The sequence below is a fragment of the Fukomys damarensis genome, unplaced genomic scaffold, assembly GCF_012274545.1.
Source record: "Fukomys damarensis isolate Sample0158 unplaced genomic scaffold, DMR_v1.0_HiC HiC_scaffold_35, whole genome shotgun sequence".
Classification (NCBI taxonomy): Eukaryota; Metazoa; Chordata; class Mammalia; order Rodentia; family Bathyergidae; genus Fukomys; species Fukomys damarensis.
In genome coordinates, this window is record NW_022900947.1 from 7,022,482 (window position 1) to 7,040,470 (window position 17,989).

Here is a 17,989-nt window from a genome sequence, read left to right on the forward strand (position 1 = left end):
ATACATATATGGATGAGCCAAAAAGAACAAAATCACCCCACTTTCAGAAAAATGGATGGAACTGGATATCATCAAGTTCAGTGAAACAAACCAGACTCAAGAAACATGAATATGGCTTCTCGGCAGCACCCTCCCCTGCCTGCTGCATTCCCACCATCTTCAGCGCTGGAGGGTCTTTTCAGCCACGCCCTCCCTGGTGGAGTTTCGCTATATTTAGCGCCAAAGGGCCTGCTGGGCCGGGCCCTCCCCTGCTGGCACCACCCCTGCCGTCATCTTCAGGGCCAGAAAGGTAGCCCCCGAACACCCCCCACAACCTCCCCCCTCACATTTTTAGACCTCCTGATTGTACCAGTCTTTGGACCTACTCTATAGAGGCAGAGGTGGTCATAAAGAGTATTTTCCTGAGCTTTCAACTTTGAACATCTTTAAAGAAGTGGTGGGGGAAACTTCTAGTAGAATTGAGTGGAGTTCAACCCTTCAGGAGGTTGGGAAACTCAATCTGGGCCTTGCAGCCCGAGCTTAATCTGCGTCGTGGAGTTCTGCCACCAGCTAGCTGAGGTCAGGGGACTCAGCTCTGCAAATGGCAGCACATTTATTGTACACATAATATTGTATATTATGACAGCAGTGATATAGTCTGAAAGAGGCCCTTTAAACTCATTTTTGTTTGTTTCTTTTTTTTTTATTCCACTTTTAAAATTCTTTTTTTTTCTTTTTCTGTCTTCTTTCTCCAATTCAGTCTCTTACTCCACTATAGTATCCCTCATCTCCCTTTCTGTTTCTGCTCTTGTCCTAACTCAGATTTCTTCTTTTATTATTTTTTCTCTTTTCTTTATGTTCTTTTCTTATGTCATTCTACCTCACTCAAGGGTTATTATATTTCTATTTTGTTTGTTCTTTTTGAATTTAACAGTTTCCTGATGATTGTCTGGTCATTCCACATCTTTTGGCTTCATATGAAACCTTCTCTAATTCTTATACTTATCTACTCCTCTTGCCTTAACTTTGTTTTAAGCCCCCATTGTAAATAGTAAATATCGTTATTGAAAAATTTATTCACTGTAAGCATATTTTGGATTGCTTCTTGATTTTAATTAAATTCACATGGTTTGAAGGTGATAGATTGATGACTACCATAAGCGGTCAATTTGCAAATTGTGCTTCATTACATTGTGGTGCTGATTGTATCAATTAGAATAAAGGATTGCGATTGATTCAATGAACTGTTTTCTTCAGTATTTTGAAAATGAGAATGTGTATGAGTCATTAGAGACCCATGGGCTGCAGCCCAACTATATCAGGAAGATTTAAGTAATAATCTAAAGGTTAAACTAATTATAACCCAAAAACAATAGTAAAAATGAGAAAAGGCTTAAGCAAGATACAGAGACAGACTTCCAGTTCACCAATGGCAAATAGTGGGGCAAATGAGGATGAAAAGTCTGACAGTGAATCATCAGGACACCCTGAACTCAAAGCACAGGAAGTAACAAAACTGATCAATCAGGCTCTAGAGAAATATAAAACAGAAGTAATTTCCCAGATAATCATAGATATGATGAGCAAAATGAAAGTTATAATTCGTGGCTCTAGAACAGAAACTGAGAGGAAAATAGATGAGCTCAGGACCATGATAGAAGCCATGAATGCCCAGTATAAGAAAGAAATGGAAACAATAAGTGACCAATACAAGAAAGAAATGGAATCCATAGGACTGATTCAAACAGATATCCAGGAGATTAAAAACTCCATTGAGAGTGTTCAAAAAAGAATAAAAGAGTCTGAAGATAGAATCTCAGATATAGAAGGTATAATTGCAGTCATTGACCTTGAAAAGAGAGGTCTCTTAAAAACAGTAGGGGATCATGAGAAATTGATACAACAACTCTTAGATGATACTAAAAAGAATAACATAAGATTGATAGGAATTCAAGAAGTAGTAAGAGAAAATGCAAATGACTTTAAAAAGCTGTTCATAGAATTAATCATAGAAAACTTCCCAAACAGAGGGGAAGAATTTGACATACAGATAAGTGAAGTATATAGGACTCCAACTAGCTGTGATAAAAAAAAATAAATCTACACCTAGACATATAATAATTAAGATCCCAGAAACCCAACAGAAGAACAAAATACTACAAGCAGTAAGAGACAAGAAACAAATTACATGCAAAGGAAGGCCCGTCAAAATCACAGCAGACTTTTCAATACAAATCCTTAGGTTAAGGAGAGCCTGGAATGAGACATTTCAAGTACTAAAAGAAAACAACCTCCAACCTAGACTGATTTATCCTGCAAAACTTTCTTTCAAAATGGATGGGGAAATAAGATATTTCCATGATAAAGAACACCTGAGAAACTTTATGAATACCAAACCAGCACTACAACAAATTCTAAACAATATCCTAGAAAAAGACAATGAAGGTAAAGATACAATGAGGCCTAACAGAGCAAATCAAATAGGCAAGCCAAGAAACTAAAAGGAGAAGGTAAAAAAAAAAAACATGACAAAAATAAGTTAGTACATATCAGTTATAACCATCAATATCAAGGGCCTCCATTCACCAATTGAGAGAAATAGACCAGCAGAATGGATTAAGAAGTAAAATCCAATAATATGTTGGATATAAGACTCGTTTAGTGCAAAAAGAAGCCCATAGACTGAAAGTGAAAGGACAGAAAACTTCTTCATCTAACAGGAGCCCAGAAAAAAAGCAGGGATAGTGATCTTATTCACAGACAAAGTAAGTTTCAAACCTAAACTGATTGAAAGAGACAAAGAAGTTCACTACATCCTTGTGAAGGGAATAATTCAAGAGGAAGAGATAACAAATAATTTATTTTGAATTTATTGAGTATGTCAGAAAGTACATATGCTTTTTTTCCCACTTTTCTTCTTTTTCTTCCTCTGATGCTGGGGATTAAATGCAGCGCATTGTTCTACCTAGGTAGGTGCAGCACTACCGAGCTAAATCTCAGGCTTTATATTGCATATTTTAAAAACTTATCAACACATTAATGCTTGTCTTTATATGTTGTTCTACCAAATTGATGAGTTATTTTGGTTCTCATTTTCTTTGCTTTCTTATTTGAGAATTTATGAAATCTGTATATATGAGTAGTATGAAAAGTGTTAAGGTCCATTTGTCATTTTCCTCTTTCATCTCTGCTTTCTACAAACTTCCTTTTCTGTCACTACAGCTTGTTTGGTTGGAAATTTGTTAAGACCAATGTTGTTATGTTATCAATGTATCTTTGTACCTATTTCCTATTGATGATGAATATTAATTTCTAAGTAAATTTTATTATAACTATACTTAAATAAATCATTAATATCACTTAGTATGTGGTACATATTACAAATTCTCCAACTCCCTCCAAGATGATATTTGTCTTTTCTCATATCACACAAATCACCAACATTCCACACATCACTGCACTGTTTAATTATACCAAAGTATATATTGCATTGTAGAAAACATGCATTGTGTATAAGTGTGGAGGGTATGCTTTTGCGCATATGTGTGCATTATTTAATGAGAAACATGGTCATGAATGTGGTAGGATTGTGCACATTTGGCATATCGATAATTTCTCTGGCAACCTTATGATTTCTGTAAATTACATGCTTGACTTAATTCATAGTCATTTGTTTGGGAAGAATATTACATATGTATTGGTGTTAAATTATATCATTACGCTTATAATAATATAATATAATAATATAATATAGTAATATAATATAATAATATAATAAAAATAAGTATGGGATATAATAAAGTAGAAACAGAAAAATCTGATCATAAAAATGTGAATTCTTTTAGTTACTTTTGGATTTCAAATATAAGTATATTTTTTTTCTGTGGGAAGTTTTGTTAGAAAATGTAAGTGGTACAATCAACAAGAGTATGATATTTATCAATTAATAAAACCAAGGTGTTTATAAATCATAAAATTTTGAGGACAGTTTCTCAATTATAATATGTAACTTTGTTTTATTTGTAATTACATTATTTCAAAAATATTATATGATAAGAAAATGAGAAGGAACATAATGTCTGAAGATCACATCAAACTAATAATATATTTCGATTATTAGTCTGTGTTACATAAATTTTTATTTCATATCCTTTTTTTGCTGTCATATATATGTATATTTGAAATTTTTATTTAGTATCTTCATTTTTTGTTATCATGTATGTTTGCAATTTTTAATAAAAAATGTAAGAAAGATAAATATCATGTGTTTTCCCTGATACATGAACCTCTGGCAGAAAAGATGAGTTGTACATCGGAGTGTATCAGACAAGAGAAAAGATTATCAATGAGAAAGGGTGGGGAGATAACCTGGGATGGATATGGTCAGGCTGTATTAAATGCGTCTATAAAAGTGTCACAATGAAACCCAATGAAAGAGCCTTCTTTCTTCAGAGGTGAAACTACAAACTGGAAGAAAGAATGCATAATCTAACACTGCAACAATTGGAGTGAAGTTTTGGCTTGGTGATTTTCTATCTTCATCATCTCAGACATAGTATTTAATTCCTTTTATATCCAGTTTAAATGTTTTCATCTATAAAATAACATCTGTTATGTTACAAAGTACAGTCTTGTCTTCCTGCTTAAGGAAGACTCAAAATGTGGTAGTGTACAAAAATATGCAAATTGTCCGATATATTTTATTGCTTATATGCTATCACCATCATTAATTTTGCAATTATTAAAATGGCAACTAAATTTTGTATTTGTAGTAGAAAAGCCTATTTATATAACATTCCACAATTTGAATTCTATTACAATTTTTAAGAAAATGAAAAAAGGGGATGAGAAGAAAACATTACAACAATAAAGAAATAAAAGAACAAAACACATCAAATGGTGAGGAAGGTCTTCTGATCTTTATATATGATCATTTTCACAAATGGCAAAAAATCAGAAGGAACATTCTAAAGTAATCAGAGAAACAAAGCAAGCACACGAATACAGAACAAGTCGACTGAAAGAATGCATGCTATTTTTTAGTTAGGTTTCTCCAGACCGAACATGCTCTGATATAACTGGAATCTCCCAGAGGCCTAAAAGACCCTACAAAAAATTGTTTAATCGCCTCCAGAAAGTGAAGATAAAACTCAGCTGATTCCCTACTCTCCATGCTCTTTTTAAAATTATGTAAGAAAAGAGAGAAATATTAAATGGTGTGGTTTATTTTGCCATGAATACTTGAAAGTGGGGTGGGAGCTGCTACTATGAACATAACATTTCTCAATTCTAATCCACTGGGATTTTCAAAAGTTTTTCTGGAGTCATATTTTCCACTGAAAGAAATTAACTGTACTGAAGCAGAGTATTCTACCTGAAAATAAAGAGAGTTGAGGACTTTACTGGGAGGAGTTAACTCTGGAACCCATCTAGGGAATACACAGTGACTTTAATGTCTGAGTGTGACAGCTGTCAAGGTCAAATTCAAGACAAAAATCTGGATGCATGACATCAGCATAACCTCAATGTTGCCTGTATCAAGCTTCCTGAGTCTTATTTTAAAAAGTCATTTTATCAAATAAATGTTTACATTTTAACATAACAGTGATAATTACAAACATATAAATGAAAATTAGCTCAGGTGTTCAAAATTGGGAAGAATAAAAGATTAAATAGAAAATATCCCTTCTACAATGTACTTGTACCATTTAGCAATATGAAAATACTGACACTTGACTTTTCTGTTTTCCATTTTGTTAAAACTCATCGTTAACAGAGAAAATTAACTCCGTTTCTACTGAATACATATAATAATAATTCCCTGTAGACCTCTGTCCTGTAAAACACAGAACAACTTATAACACTTCAGATAAAAATAACAGGGAGAGCCTACTAATGGATACTGTTCTTTTATAAAAGGAGGCAGTAGATGAAACAAGAAAGTTCTTTTTACTTTAAAATCAATGAAGTAGGAAGCTTATTCTACCCTTAGAATTGGATTTTTCTCTTGGTTGCAGGTTACCAGGAGAATAAAGAGCTTAAGCCATGCTCTTGAACACAAACAGACTGGCTTAGATAAATGTGAGTGTGAAATTAGTGTACTTAACTCCATCTGTGTTTAATCAGAAGTGAAATAAATGTAACTCTCAATAAGAAACTAAAAATGAATATCCAATCAAGCTCCATCACAAAACTGAGTGAAATTATTAGACTGGGCACATGATCAATGTAAATCAGGGGTCTGCGTAGGGCTGGGCTGAGGAAATGACCACCACAGCCACTTTACTGAGCATCTCCTTTATGACAAACACTTGGGGACATTGCCTTTATCAAGTTAATTAACAAAATACGTTGTGCAAACTTCTCTAAACTAATGTTTCTCACCTCAACTCACAGTTTTTCAAGGCGAAATTCAGAGAGCAGTTATCCGAGGTCAGAAAGATAGTAATCTAATATTTAAACTCATGTCTGTCTTTTGCCAGTGTTCCTTGCTCTCCTAGACTGTGGCGGGAGTCAATTCATCTTCCACTCGCCTGAATTTTCCAGTCTCCATCCTCATGTTCCGACACTTTCTGCCATTCGGCATCACAGCTTGATGACTTGTGACAAACATGCAAGGACTAGATTGCCTAGCTTGCACTGAAACTGCACTGCCCCATATGTGCCCCGACCTAGTGCAAATCATCTTCTATCTTGATTTTTTCCTTCTCTTCCTTTGATGCATAATATTAATTACCTACCTTATAAGGCTATTTTTGTAATTGGAAGTAAATTAAAGTACATAAATGAGTTAATATATGTGCATAAACACATGCAGAAAGAAAATCATTGTGTGATTTGAAAATCAGAAAACTTTAATGAGATTATAATAAAGAGACTCTTCCACCTTTTAATTTACCTACTTTCTAGAAAACAAAGTGCAGAAATGATAGTGTAACTAGTAGGTCTATCTAGCTGCTATTTGGCACCAAGTCTACTGTATTTGTGCTCCCCAAGTCCTAGTTTATTTTATGTAAAACCTGTCTTGGAAGGATTAAATTTTATCCCAACAAATACGTCAACAGAAAATCAATTACAAATGTTTGAAGAAAGGACAAATAGCATTCCTCAGTTTGTGCAATATGAAAAAGAATCTTGACTCTTAACTGTGTTGAAAAGTGAATTAAAAATCTAAATATAAAAACAAAAACACTAAACTTGATGGAAGATAAGTTAGGCAGAACTCTGGAAGATATTGACATAGGAAATGTGGAAAATTTCATATTTCAAATGCTAAAAACTTGGGATTGAGTTAGGTCATCATCCAAAGTTGGTGAAAAGATGTTCAAGGTTCTCTATTTCAGTGATATAATCTCTATTAGCTATTGTAACTTTTAGTCCCTGTTTGTAGATGAAGACATAATGACAAAGAGGTGACAAATGTGACAATAGTTACATTGAAAATTTGTATATCAGTTACTACTATTTCTGAAATAGTTTCCTCATCCAAACAGAAGCTGGATTTTAACCACCGTAGGAAGCTATATTTCACTATTGCAAAGAGAGAGTAGTAGGACACACACGTGTAAATACTGAATAGTTTCTTTGGTGTGAGAAACTGAAAGTGTAAATCGGATCAAAAGTCACAATAGATAATGTGAAATAGGAAGAAAGGTGCAAAAGGGGAAGGGGAAGTGGGAGGAGTAGGGGACAGGAAAGAAGAGAATGGAATATGGGAAAAGGAAAAGTGGAAATGACATCTTTGTGAATAGGGAGGGGTGGAAGGGTTGAAGGGAGGGCAGGGGAATGGGGAAAAAAATAAGAACCAAGATACAACATGTCAAGATAGAGATTTTCAATGATGAATGTCATTATCTTGTGTAGTTTAAACCTACCAATGCAATTAATTTTTAAAAAAGAAAGAGTAGTATTTAGTGTGCCAAGGTGTTATAAAAAATAAATATGGTGATTTAGGTAAAACATACTCATATTTTAGTCTGCAAAGCACACATTTTCTTTCTGTTTTCATTTTTATTTGTGCATATTCGTTTTACAGATGAATGCGTTTTTAATATTAGTTCCTGTAGCTTCCTTCTCCAGCTAAGCCTTGTTTCCTCCACATAATATGCAAAGGCCAGACAGGCGTGGTGGCTCCGGTCTGTAATCCCAGCACTTGGGAGGATGAGGCAGGTGGATCGTTGTGAGTTTGAGACCAGCGTGGGCTACATAGTGAGTTCCAGGTCAGTCTCAATTACATAGTGAGACCCTGTCTCAAAAAACAAACAACAACAACAACAACAACAACAAAAATTGCAAAGTCCATGTCTGCTGCTAACAATCACACCCGTTTATGCAACTGTCCCATCTTCCATGGAGGGGAACAGAATACCGCAGATCCAGGTCACTCAATTACATAGTGAGACCCTGTCTCAAAAAACAAACAACAACAACAACAACAACAACAAAAATTGCAAAGTCCATGTCTGCTGCTAACAATCACACCCGTTTATGCAACTGTCCCATCTTCCATGGAGGGGAACAGAATACCGCAGGGAGTGAAGGTGTGGAGCCTGCTCCTGCTTACACACGTAGTCACGGAGGTCCTGACACTACTGTCAAAGGGTTTCTTGTGTTTTCTTAGTTCATTTACTTATTTTGCCTGACCTTAAATTCCTTACTGTATTGAAAAGGTGGGAGGGTTAGAAGACCTCCAAAACACCATCCTTAGACCCAGGGACCAGGCAGCTCATACAAGCACGACTGAGGTGAGCCATGAACATATTCAGGCCTATAGTCAGACCTTTAGAGAGAAAACAGCTAATTATTTAGCAAATGGCTCCTGTGTCATAGGACTTCCGGAAGAACACTGGAGTAATTATCAGAAATCCCTTGAGAAAGGATTTTGGATTATTCCCAAATAGGGACTGATGAGACTATCTGCAGTTAATGGCAATTACCTTAATTGAAGTATGCTATGTACATTAATTAATTAATCTTCAAACTAACCCTGTGGAATGGAACATTAATGAAGAAATCAATTTATCTACAGAGAATAACTGAAAGAGATGCGGTGACTGGCTTTAGGCCATGGAGAAAGCCATGGAGCATGTTGGACCAAGAAAACTGATTTCCTCAAGCAGAAGGGTGGAACCTTAAACCCGAGTACAAAATAACACTTCTTTACTGATGTCCCGAAAAGGCTTCAGCCACCACAGGGAGGTCTGGAGCTAACTAAGGCAGTTAGCTCTTAGTTCACAATGGATTTCCAGGAATTTCTATTTCCTAGAGGCACGAGTGTTTTCTGCCTTTCCCTCTCACTTAATTAAACTGCCCACTGGCTATGCTGATATAGTCAGATATGAAGAGGACTAGATCACAGTCAGGCTCTTGCCCCTCAGAAAATGATGCCAGAAGCAGATAGATATAAAGAGCAAGTTATCAGAGCAGTATCACTCTTTCTTGAATAGAAATAAGGATGATCCACGGACAAGAAAATTGTCTTTCAAAATAAGCCCTGATCAATAAAGTTATCAATCACACAGTATCCAGTGACATATGACACTCTTCTACTTGACAGACTTCACACCTGTACCAAATGAGTCACTTTTCTGGGTAAAATGTACTGTATTGTCTCATAGCACTTGCTTCCTACATCTCTCCATCTTTTGGCTCATTGAATAGCTTTTGGGAAATTTCCATAAAAGAAAAAGCAAAGGAGTATGTCACAAATATTCCACACTGAAGCATTCCGAGCTTGAAGGTATATGGATATTTCATAATACAGAAGAGTGCGAAGTTTCCCAACAAAGAGAAATGATGACTTTTGAATAAAGAAATGCTATCATATGCATGTATTTGGATTATCACAGTGGATGCCATAAATAAGTACAAATATCACATGTAAGTAAAAATATAAAAATAAGTGAACAACACTGACACGAGCAAACTCATGTCTGCATTTCACCAGCTATATGAACATGAGAAAGTGCAGTAAGTAGCCCCTATAAAATAGTTTGAGAGGTAGTAACAGTATAGGAATTACTTTTGTAAAGTTAAGTTGCCACAGTCCACGTAAAACATTTGATGTCTAGTATAGGGTAAGATAGATTTTAGCTATCATTATTGTTATTATTATTATTATTATTATCTTTATCATCATTCTCATTTATTGTCACTAGTTATAATCCAGTTATCATATGAAACTTGGAAATAACTGACTGTTACCCAGGATGACAGGAGCTCAAGGTCTCACACCAGGGGACACTTGGAACTAAGGGCTGGAGAGAAAGCTTGAAACCAGACTTGTTAGGGTAAAAGAGTTCTGTGAGCTAAGCATAAGACACTCAGATTTGAGTCATGATTTTGCCAACTGCCTGGCTTTGGCAGGGTTAATTTTCCAGAGTCCTTTTAACTTCTGAAGGTTTTCTTTTTCTGAGTAGGAAGGAGATCCAGATCCCCAGCCTGCCCTGGCTTTTAATTGTCCTGTGATTCATTTGGGACAAGCTTTGCAGACTTGCTGCCCTCCGTAGTCTCTTCCCTGGCGACTCCTAGAGGAAGAGCCCCTTGCCTCTGGAATCCAGAACTGCTTTCTCTAGTTTTAGAAAAGACTAACCGCACTTCATCTGCTGGTGAACTCCCTCATGTCTTGAAAATTTTAGTTGAATACTTCCAAAACCTTCAAATGCAAAAACATAACAAAATAAAACAAAAATAAATAGAATAAGCAAATCACAAAACAGAAATACAATAAGAAAACTTACAAAAAAGAAATACCCTGGACTGGACTCAAGTTATCTGAGTGATATCTTCCAGTAGATGTTTGTTCTATAAATCTTATTTTTATAAGCGCTATAATCAGCTTTATGATCCCATACATTTTGGCACTATTTAAATAAAGCAAAGAGGAAGTTGAACTGTTTGTCTGTCTGTTACTTTGTCTGTCTTTAATTTTGAGGTGTCTATCAGGGGACAACAGGTCCCTTAGCCAGAGTTATACCACTTAATATTGTTTTGAAATGAAAAAGTCTTTGAAAATTATTTGCCAAATGCATTAATTATTAAAAGAAAAATCTCAATTAAATAATAAACATATCTCTCAGATTTTTTTGGAAACTTTTTGAGGTCATGATGACTAGATATTCTAAATGTCTTGTTGATGGTGTCTGTCATCATTTTGTTTGTATTTTGCTTAGCTGTTGTGCTAAATCATCAGAGATTTCTCTATTTAGAGGACTTTTATCAATTCTGAATAATAATTCAGATTCAATTTGTTTAAAGAAACTCTGGCTTACCAGGTATATAAACAACCCACATTCAACATCGGAAAATCTAAACTCCAAAGTAGATCATACATTCTCCATAAAATGGGAGGAATTTGTCTGACATAAATTCTAAACGATGACACAAAGATGTCAACATAAACCAGCATCCTGGAGAAAAAGTACAGACACCAGTGAAGAGACGCAGATACGATTTTGATTTCCAGAACTCTGTTATCACCTCTATCATGTCTTCCCCTCAGAACTTCATATCATGAGCTTTGTGTCCCGTGACACTCTCTGTCACCGCACATTACACCTCCCAAGTCTGGCCCCATCAGTGGTTAGTTTACTTTATTTCACTTTTCGTCACTCATCAGAAGTAACACAAGAAACGCCCCATCTCTCCCTCTCTTCCTTTCCCCACCATCTCTCTGTGTCTACCTATTTGTCTCACAAACCCACACATACACGCAGATTCACTATTGCTCTTTCTCTCTGTGAGCTCTCCTCTGCTTTGTGTCACAGAGAAACCAGGCTGGACTCTAGTCAGAGGGATAAAGACAGATTTCATTCAGTAACAACTACTGTTGAAAGGAAGACATCCAAGGAAAACTAAACTCAAGTTTGAAAAAAAAAATCTGCAAAAACAGAACAAGAGCAACAAAAAGCCCAAACAACAATAACAACAATACAGCCAGACACATGTTCAATCCTAGAATGTGATCAAGGAGAGACAGTGAAGGATGTGTAGGAAAAGTTGTTTGCTGTGAACACAGAACCCATATCTGAAGAGAAATATGTAAGGCTGGCAAGTGTCGCCTTCACATTTCTACAAGGACATTTCTACATACTCCTTTTGAATGCTTGCATTTCAAAGAGTCGACTTCAGATCTCTGAGAAGACACTTCTGAGAAATAGAAGACTTACATCTCAAAGGAGCAAAGAAAGGATTTACAATTGTACGGCTTCTCAAGTAACTGTTCTAAGCAAGGGGTTTAGACCCCTGTAGGTCTATCACCAGGTTTTGTCTGGAAAAAACAGTAAATTCTGCTAACATTATTGAGGGCTCATCTCATACCTGAAACCTTTATTCTGAGCTATATGCTCAAATCATATTTTTAAAATTTAAGAAAGGGTCTAGCTAAATGTCTAAGTTGTGTTCTCACAGCTTCAGCCTCCCAGAGTACTGGGGTCATAGTGCCTACACCACCAGATCTCTGGCTCTGGTGAGCTTTTCTGGGTAAATATTTCATGGAGTCAGAAGTACCCTAGAGCCACAGCTTGAAGCCACTAAAATGTAATGCTACAGTTTGATGGACTTGTTCGGGACATGAGCTTGTTTAATTTTCTAAGTGCTAAGAGTTTTTTTACAGTTGATCCTAGGATGCTTGTGAGTTCACTTTTCCTCAGAGCTATCATCCAAGACGGGTAGTAAAGGAGAAAATAAGACCTGTGCTTTGGAAGATCCTGGCAGCCATTGAAAGTGACATGTAGTGACAATAAACAGTAAAGAGCATTTGGAAAATTCCCCAAGAAGCAAAAGCACCTTCCTCATGGCTGAGATGACTAGATTCTTCTGAATGGTGTGCATTCATCTCCTTGCAAGCCCTCTGCTTTCTCCACCCAGAATCTCTGATACTATTGAGCTGTCCACAGGATATGGCATTAGACGGTGCTTATCCAATGGAGATGTCAACAGTTTGTCCTTGTAGAAAGGAGCAACAAAGTCCCTGTTTGAAATGGACGCCTGAGCAGCTCTGTGTCTCAGATAGCTACGGTAGTGACACAGGGGAAAATGTCACTCCCCACCTGCCAGATGGAAGATATGCGGAGTTCATGTCCCCCATAGCGGAAGAATGGATTCTAAGACACAGCGGAGGTTACAAGTAGGAAAGATTCATTGAGAGACCGCTCCTAAGATACGGGAGGCGATCCAAAATGGTTTGCCACTGAACTCACTGCTCCAACAATGTTTTATAGAGCAAAATCAGGAGACGGGTACCAAATCAGGGGTGAGGGCAACATCAGGGGATCCAACTAGCCAACCAGTAAGATTGCAAGTATAACTGCCTAGCTAATACTGATCCAATAGGGAAGCAGTTCATGTAGAAAGGATCCACGGAAAGTACAAAGGCCTTCTGGGGAAGGGGAGGGGCCAGCAGTCACCTGGGCGACTGATGTCAAAATGGACTTTACTGAGCCAGGTGACCAATTATGGCTCAATCTGTAGTTACTGCTTATCTCTCAGGACGGCATGTAGGCCCATCTTTATCTTGAGGCCTGGCCTTCGACAGATGCACCTACAGCTACATGTGTGATATATTCTTCTTCCCTGACTCCATGGAGGGCCCAGCCCTGTCTGGTTGCCCAGAATATTTCTACCGAATTTATCTGTCTATGGGAGTAGCATAACAAAGCACCAAAGCTTAGTGCATTGAAAAACAACTATTTCTTATATAGCAGGCTTTGAGAGTCAGGAACTCACACAGTTCAAATGGACTATTTGTCTGTTTGTTGCATCAGTTAAATTATCTGATTTTTTGGGGGGGTAGTTGATTCACTATCATGCCAGCTGCTTTAGAAGAGGCAGCTAAAAAGCTGACTTTGTACCATTTCACCTTCCAAACAGTGGAATTTCTGTGCTTCTCTCAGAAAAGAGTTAAGGATTTGGGGGCTCCAGAGACCAAAGCAGATAATTTCAGTCTTATTAATGTCTAGTTCAAGAATTGGCATGGTATAATCTTCCCTTGCTCCACTAGGCAGAATGTCACGGACCAGACCAGCCCAGCCTAGATTCAAGGGGGCAGGGGAACAGAATCAATCTTTTGTTAAAAAGCAATGTCTAATCATTTCTAGCCACTTTTATTTTCGAGCACTAACTTGCACAGACATTACTTACACACAAAGACACTTTCACAGTATAAGTAGGAAAAGAATGGAAAACAAATCCCCCATGATGCTATCTATCTTCTCAAATGAATGGTGGACAGATACCAATGAGACAAAAGTAATAATTATTCAAAACATCCCCTAATGTCTACAGCATAGACCACAGATGTATCTGCATGGTCATTAGTAATGCTATTAATTGCTGCTCTTATACAACTTGTTTGCTGTGCAATTTAGTTGTGTTTCTTCCTGTGATTGTTATAACCACTCTTTTGAGAGATTCATGTTATTTTTATTTTGCAAGTAAAGCAATAGAATCAGAAACATTTGTTTCGTTACTTCGGCCATGCAGTTAGGATAAGAGGATGGGGGAGTTTGCTATGAGGCCCCACAGTCCCTGCAAAAATTCACAGTGGCTTCACCCACGCTCTCTCAGACTCCACTGTGAGCTGCCACAGTTTCCGTTTTGGAAATGATGTAACCCAGATTTCTCTAAGGCAGCAGTTTCCCCAGACTCCACAGCTAAAGGCAGAGGCACCGAGACTCAAATCCATGAAGAATGTTTCTTTTTTATTTTATTAATGTATTTCGGTAGTGCTTATTTGCCATTCACAATGATTACATTTATGGTGAAACTCGTGAATTTTTAAGCCCCAGAAATTTGAAGTGTTACACTACCTTGTGGTGATAATTTCAGTAGAATTAAAGGACATCCAAACTGTATGCAATCTTTTATCCTTGTGATGCTTATGACTGTGTGCTAATGGAAAATGTAAATTCTTTGCAATTTACAGCAGATTTTATATCAGTGGCAAGGTTCCCATGGTACTGTTATCTCAGTTTGTCTTAAACATTTATTGCTAATTCGACACTAGTGATACTCTAATTAAAGTTCATTCTCTAAGATGACACAGAGTGTTGTATCAAGCAGCAGTAACAGTCTCTTTCCATCTAGCTTGGCAGATACTTCATGAGTGGTTTATAATAAAAGTCGGAAACAGATTGGTTTATCTGTTTAGGGAAACCATCACTGCCGTCATTCTTATTCTATATCACAACACATTTTTCCCAGCTAATTCTCCTGTTTCATTAGAAGCACTTTTATGCAAAGAGCTTTGGTTTAGGCACAATTGTTAATTAAAGTAAGTATCCACATTACTTAATTGCCTGGCAGAAGTTGTTAGATTTTTCCAAGCATGACCTACACTGTCAGCAGAAAGATTACAAAAATTTTCATAGTTAAAGATAAAAAGCAAAGTTTTAGGGATAAGATCAGGTCGTCTGGCACCCTTTTAATATGAGCAGAATCTAAATAAGTTTTACTCGGTCACTCTTGATTCTGCTTCTTAACCCAACACTACACGGACCGTTGTTTTTCTCCACTCCTACTGTTTCCTCTCCTAGTCACTCTTTTGCTCTCACACTACATATTGGCACTTAAACCATAATACTGATCCTTGTACTTAACCCCAGACATTGTGATGTAACTGATAGGGGGTATGGAAGAGGAATTTGCAGTCCTAACAGATTCTTGGGTGCTGTTGACTCTACTGACAGAAGGATCAAACTTGCAGCATAGCTGGTCTTGTTTTCTGCTACTTGGGATGTGCCAGGGATGTTGACATCATGGATGCTTCCGAAGAACGTAGAATCTGAGTGCTCATCTCAGATTGCATGAGTCGTCATCACCGTCCTGGAAATATCTCCACAGAGGTCCTATCTACAGGAAAGTGCGAGCGACACTCTCGTGCGCTCTTCACCCCTTGTCAGTTGGAGTCCTTGCTCGTTTCCTTGGGGTTCATTCCCTCCAACTTCAGCAGCTGTTCTTCCTTTCTCATATCCCATAGAGCTTCAGCTGTGACCCTAAGGCCATCCTCATGAAAGTGTGTGGATTTCTCTCAGGTTGTTATTTTCAACTGTTCCTTGCAGTGCAAGTCCTGTGTTCTGCCACGCCTTTTCCAAGCCCCAGTCCTAGGCATTCCATGACAACTAGGATGATCTTGGTAAGCTGCTTCTTTTTTAGGAATGAGTGAGGGCCTCGCCATGCCAAAGACCTTGGTGTCACAGCAGTGCTGTTCAGAAAATAAGCCATGCAATGTCTTCAGTAAGTTGGCAGGAAAGAATAAAACAAATAATCTTTAGTGAATATCAGAGCTAGTCTATAGATCTGAGCTCTGTTCATTCCTGAATTTCAATCCTTGCAAATTCACTTTTCCTTCATTACCTTTCATTTCATCGCCTGTACAGTAAGATAAACAGTTGAGTCATTCAGCCTAAGGTGTTGCACATAAAACACTGGTGGCTACTCGTCCTGTCCATCGTGGTTATTTGATTGATGTTATTGGGATCTGTTACCTGGTAGATAAGGGGGTACATGATAAACGCCTAAGCATGAAATTGTGCCTGCTACACTGCCCAGCAAAGGAAAGTGAATTTAAAACACGACTGAGACACCTAACCTATAAAATACTTTCTTTTTTTAACTACTAGTAAGGGGTGAGCTGTAGATATTCATTGATGAAACTCACCACTGACCCAAATCCTTTGTTCTTTATATAAAAGGAAAAACTTGACTAAGTTAAGGGCAAATGCTTTTCTATAGGAGCCAAAAAAAGGAAAGCAAAAAGAACGCCCTTTCAATTCATTTTTGAGAAACCTACAGAGCACTTGAAATATTTTATATTTTATTTTAAATATTTCAGTTTTGCTGGAAAGGTTCATAAGTCAATATGAATAGTCTCGCAATTAAAATATTAACTGAAGGGGTAAGGTCTCCTTTCTCACCTACTGGAATTTAAAGTCACTTAATTTTTTATTATACTGTATAATGTTACTTTGGACTCCCACAAAGACCTGCCCTACTTTAGAAATATTGTATTAAAATCTTTTATTCCTAGCCTTTGGACTGTAAATAATACATAAGCATTGCTTAAAATGGTAAAATGAAAAATGAATCATCCCTTTTTAATAGTCCATATGAATAATCACTGGATCAATAGTTCACAGCATACCACGTTAAATTTAAGTGTATTCAGTAATTCAGTAAAATAGCCATATTTTATACTGTAAAGCATTAAAATGATGCACTATAATAACATCTAAAATCATTCTGCATTTAAATTGGAGCACATATGTACATGATTTTTTCAAAAGTAATTGAAATTTTCTTCTAAAGCTTTTTCCTTGTTTGGAAAATATAGAATGTCTAATCCTTCTTGTGGAGTATATCAAATTAGTAGGACCTCAGTATTACTGATAAAAATTAATTTCAAGAAAACACATTCAGGGTTTTACTCAGAGAGATTTCTTAGAGGAATCTGGAATGTTGTCCAAAGCTAGGTACTTTAATGGCAAAAGCAAACAGCTCCATAATTAGTTGATAATTAGCTTAATGGACATTAATAATTTTTCTTTTCAAACTTTTGAGTGCGTAATGCTAGCTGCAGTGAAGATAAAGTCACTCTATCTTTGCTCTTAGAGACCCAAGCATGGAATGTAAAGCTTGACTGCAAACTAAAATGAACATTTCATTTTAAAAAATTATTATTGTAAAGACACAAGCCACAATTCCCCTCAAAATATTCCCCCAGCTCTGAGTGCACTTGTACCTTCATTCTCGCCACACCCTGAAGCAGTTCTGAAAACCCCATTTCATCTACCCCTGAAGAATTGATTCTCAAAGTATCTAGGACAGGACAAGTGTGTTGAAAGCTAGGAGTTCTACCTTGAGGGACATTATGGCAATGTGTCTTGACCTTAAGAGAAATGAGATCAAAACTTCATTGAGGGCCAGGAATGTAGCTCAGTGGTGCCGCCACCTGCCTCGCAAGAGCAGGGACCCATGCTCGATCCCCGATACCAAAAAAAAAAAAAAAAAAAAA

The 17,989-nt window shown here is 36.9% G+C and overlaps 1 long non-coding RNA gene across 4 annotated transcripts in view; it reads right to left on the bottom strand.

The window, feature by feature from the left end:
• Positions 1-14,766: 14,766 nt before the first annotated feature.
• The window catches only part of LOC104874660, a 4,981-nt gene continuing 1,758 nt past the window's right edge, over positions 14,767-17,989 (bottom strand). For 3 of the 4 annotated variants that reach the window (XR_783819.1, XR_783820.1, XR_783817.1), the window contains 2 exons: positions 16,333-16,463; positions 14,767-16,180 (listed from right to left, as the gene is read on the bottom strand). This is a non-coding gene — a long non-coding RNA (uncharacterized LOC104874660). Of the gene's footprint in view, positions 16,208-16,332; positions 16,464-17,989 lie in introns of all 4 variants that reach the window. The other variant, XR_783818.1, reaches the window with a different exon arrangement.